We start from the raw sequence: 4,966 nt of genomic DNA on the forward strand, positions 1-4,966 counted from the left end.
TTTCTCACCCCATAATGTATAAAAATGTTACAGTGAGGAAGGCAAAATTAGTAAACTTATGAAATTTTAAATGATATATCACTGAAATTTAGTGTATAAAGTTATATAACTCACAAATTACTGTTAACTCATTAACTTCTTTAAAATTTTTCTTGCCATTTTCAAAGTTCAAAAGATGTTTATATAATTTTTTATTCTCTGTGCTGGTATTTTCTAGATTTATATTCTCTCTCCTGTTATTCAAACTCATATTTAAACAAATGTTCTTTGGCTGTTAAAGAATGTCTTAGTCCACATTCCTCATTCAAATATATTAACACACAATTTAATCTTACTCATGACAATTTTATGCAAGGACTTACCTATTGGAATACTGTATACCACTTTAACTTCAGTATTTTAGTACATCTTTCATAAATGTTAGTCTTATTTTCTTCTGGGAGTGCTATAAATAATTGTAAATGTTGATAGTAACATTTCAACAACCTTTTATCTCTACCTCTGCATTTTATGTGTCATCTCAGCTTCATATACTTTGATGTTCATAACTTAAAGTTCTTTTCCTACTCGTTTTATCTGGACTAATTGGAGACAAAGTTGTACATGACCGTACGCTTCCTCAGCAAGCAATTCCTAAAAGTGATTTAGAAAGAGATGGTTACTCAAGGATTTCAAAAGTTTGTACACTGAGAAATTTCCATGGAGGGACAAAATGGTGTGTGACAACTTGCACAATCAGAGAACTACAAGGAGATGCCCTCCTTCACATTCCTGGTTTTAACATGTATAACTACTTGACAAATAATGAACTAGCCACTTTGATGACTTTTAATTATTAATTTATGTTTATGAAATTACACAGGAACAGCACATTGTCCACTTAGAAAATGCACTTCCAACTTAACATATTATTGCTCTCAGTTGATGAGTTTTCACTTAATTAAAAATAATTTGTGTGGCTTTTTTCTGCTTCCACTCAAGGTCAAGTAACTTCCTTCACAAAACGAACACAAAAGAAAAACATATGCGAAATAATGGTCTTCAGAATATAGCTACTCATGCCGCAAACTTTAAGAATTCTCCAGAGAGGAAGACCAGATGTGGTGAAGCAGCCTGTAATCGCAGCTATGCTGGATGCATGAAGTAGGAGGAACACAGTCCAAGGCCAGCTCTGAGAAAAGAAAATAAGACTCTAAAGCAAAAAAAGGGCAAGGACATGGCTTAGATGGCAGAGCAGCTGTCTAGCAAGCATGAGGTCCTGAGTTCAAACTCCAGAATTTCCAGAATTGTCTTGAGATGAGAAACAAGTAACAAGAGCTTCACGACTGCCAAGTTTACTTCTGTCAGGGCAAAAACTACACTAGTGTTGAGCAAATAAAGGAGACCTTTTCAAAGATGATTTTAATAGGAAGGAGAGACCAAATTCAACTTTGCTTTCTAAAAAAAATAACTTTTTAGTGCTGGGATCTAGTGGAACAGAAGGAAGAACTAGGGGAGCAGTTGAGCAATGATAAATTATTTGTAATCTATTGCAGTTATTGGATGTTAATGGGAGCTGAGTTTTTTATCTTTGTTATTTTTTTAAATTTTTATCTCTGCTATTCTTGTCTCTGGGTTTACTAATTGGTGCTTCTGGGTTTTAGGATCCTATTCTCCCACAGAGAGTAAGAGACTTGTTAACTTTTCAAAGAGCTGGTACACAGTTCCACAAGAAAACTCCCTGCATCCTAAAACTGTCAAGATGACTTTAAGCAGGCGGCCCAGCGGCGACCCCGGCTCTGACCCGCCGGCCGCCCGCGTCCATGCAGCCCCGGCCCGGCGTCCAGCGGCTCGCGCTGCTGCTGGCCATGCAGGCAGCGCGCGCGGAAGGGGCTGGGATCCCGCAGCACGCGGCACTGCACTTCTTCCACGTCGGTGCCGGCTCGCCCAGCACCCTGCGAGTGCTGGCCGCCGTGCAGGAGGGCCGCGCATGGGTGGATCCAAAAAAGGGCTGTAAAGTTGACCTGGTGTTTAGCACAGAGCGCTACAACCCAGAGGAAGGTGAGGATCGTTTGGGGAAATGCTCTGCTCGGGTGTTTTTCAAGAAGAAGCCAAACCAGCCATCAGTGTAACCTGCACAAGGCTCATTGAGAAACAGAAATGGCAACAGGAGGTTTACCTGCTTTACAAACAGATGAAGCAACTTAAGAACCCCTTGGGCATTGGCAGCATACCTGAGAGTCATGGACATATCGATCCCTCACTGAGACCCATCTGGGACTTGGCTTTTCTTGGCATCTCTTAGGTGATGTGGGGAAAGACCACCCAGTTGTTACACTACTACTTGGCCCAGCTCAGTAGTGTGAAGCAGTGGAAAACTAGTGTTGGTGCAATTGATTTTGATTATACTGTTCTGCTTCATGAATTCTCAACACAGGAAATTGTTCCCTGTTGTATTCACTTGGTGTGGTACCCTGGCAAACCACTGAAAGTGAAGTACCACTGTCAAGAACTGCAGACTCCAGAAGAAGCCTCTGGAACTGAGGAAGGATCTGCCATGGCACCAGCGGAGTTTAGTAATTTCTAAAAATAAAAAACAATGTGGGCTGAGGGTACACTCAAGTGGCAGAGCACTTGCCTAGAAAGCATGAGGCCCTGAGTTCAAACCCCAGTATCACCACCACCACCACGAAAAAAAAAAAAAAAACATCTGCTTATACCACACTCTAGACAAAATGACTCTCCTAGCCTAAATCATTACTCCAGCACAAGAGCTAAGGTCTAGCATTCCAGTAACTTAAGAAAGCCCATGGTCACGAGTAAACATTTCAACAGTTAAAAGAAAGGGTTGGTGTTCAGTTGGTCTACTTGAGTTTTGACTCTGGAAGTGTGCACATTCTGACTTCTGCTCAGAGCTAATCAGTATCAGCACATTCCTTGAGGTTTTAGTCCTAGAAGTAAAAATCTAGTCCATTAGTATATGCTGCCAATGGATCCGTAATTATCTTTCAAAGGTGGTTTCATCTCTGAATTTGTTTCTTAATATTTTGAACATACTACAGCTATTTTATGTTGCTAAATTGCTCCTACCAATATGTCAACAAATGTATTTCAATGCAAGCAAATATAAACTGTTATGAAATTTTAGTGTATTTTATAATTTCAGGCAAGTACTCCTTTTAAAATTGATTTTGACTTAAATGTTTATGTTTCTAAATAAAAAAAACATGACTTGAAGCAGATGGATAGACATTTCAAAAGAGCACAGAAGAGAACTTGCAGTCACAGGTTTCATAAAGGGCTCATAGGAAAGGGAGGTCAGAGCTATGGTTAGAAAGAAATTTATCCAATGTTTACTCAAGCTAAAAAGAGTTTTAAGTCCATCTTCGTCAATGCCTTGAATTTCCTTGTCAAAGACCAGATTTGAAAAACCCATGCATATTCTTGATAATATTGGATTCCTTTTATCCTGTGGCCCTGGAAAGCAGTTATGACTAAGAAATTTCTCACTGCATACTTTATCTTTTGAAACAGCTAACTGCAAGAAGTCCTTCTTCTTCACAACTTAAAGTCCATCAACCCTTCCACTTGACTCCCTTGTTTGATGCCTCTGTAAAACTTTTGTGTTTTCCTGCAGAAATGAAAGTTCTCACTATTGCAATAGTCGAAATAAAATTAACTTCTGCATTCTCCAATTTATATTTTATACCATGACTTAAGATTGCACTTCATTTTAAAACTCCCCTTTACTCAAGCCAAATAAAAACACAGTCTCTTTTGTTCGTTCCCTGACAGATATCTCAGGACTTAAAGGGAAGAATAATTTCTGGCCTTATGTATCGAAATCCTGATCATTTGTAATGAAGCATAGATTTGATTTTGTATAGTTTTAGCTAGTGTCCTGATTTTTGCTGCTAGTTCCTTGTGTTGTGATTTGTATATATATTCCACCACTGGAAATTTCATTCAATGATTTAACAACCTTTGTGACTTTTATATAGAGATACATTCTTTCTAGAGATCTTCTCCTCACTGTAAGAGCTATAAGAAAATTGGGTTTGTGAGTCTCCTTTATTTGTGTGTTTTGAGATCAAAATCACTAAAAATGCCACCCTCCTAAGAGAAGAAAAGGGTTTTTAAATTTGGATTTACTCTTAACTGAGGGATAAAAGGGATAAATTTGGTACTAAAATTAAAATATCTCTGTGTCTTTTTGTTTGTCGGTGTATAATTCAAAGAAGTTCTGAGCATTATAGTTTCCATACTATTTTCCTATATCCAAATGGTATTACCAAATTAGATTGTAAAGTTTCATTGGAATAGACTTAGGAATTAGTCTTAGGGATATTAATAGCCAAACAGGTTGCTGTCCAGGAACTGTGACTCCCACAAATGACAAATGCAACCCATTGGTTTATAAACTCTGACATCAAGGTCATCCCAGTATGACTCAAAAGTCCTTTCCTCTCTCAGGGAGCAGTCCATTTGTCACTCATGCTCACACACTCCTGGACCTGGTGAACACAGCATCCATCTCTTTCACACAAAGCCCTGCACTCTAAATACCATGTTATACTCACAAAAGGGATGGGTCAGCCATCTCCAGCCTCAATCAAATGCCTGAGGTCATAGCATAAGAGGTAAATATATGCATAGATGCACCTCTACCCTATCCCTGACTCTGCACAGTAACTGGAGGGAGCACACATCTACAGTCCAAAGGTTGACCTGAAGTTTTGCATTAAGAAAATGGCCCTCTTCAGGTTGAATTGAAGGGGAAAATGGCTTTTAGCCAGGAGATGCCAGGTGTGTGCAGAACCAGCCTAAAGGACACTTGCTACCACCCTCCCCTGCAGACCCATTCACAGCATCTGTCAGCATGAAGTGCTATGCTACTAGGTCTGAAGGAAATGCCACGAAGTTTGGCATCTAATGTCAAAGAGTAAAGAAAATTGTTTATTTATGTCAAATAATGTTGTCAATTAGT

At 39.0% G+C, this 4,966-nt stretch overlaps 1 pseudogene; it reads left to right on the forward strand.

Annotated features, from left to right (window-relative positions):
• Positions 1-1,802: 1,802 nt before the first annotated feature.
• Positions 1,803-2,662, forward strand: LOC141415502 (retinoic acid receptor responder protein 1 pseudogene; annotated as a pseudogene).
• The last annotated feature ends 2,304 nt before the right edge of the window (positions 2,663-4,966 follow it).

The sequence above is a fragment of the Castor canadensis genome, chromosome 13 (genome assembly GCF_047511655.1).
Source record: "Castor canadensis chromosome 13, mCasCan1.hap1v2, whole genome shotgun sequence".
Taxonomy (NCBI): Eukaryota; Metazoa; Chordata; class Mammalia; order Rodentia; family Castoridae; genus Castor; species Castor canadensis.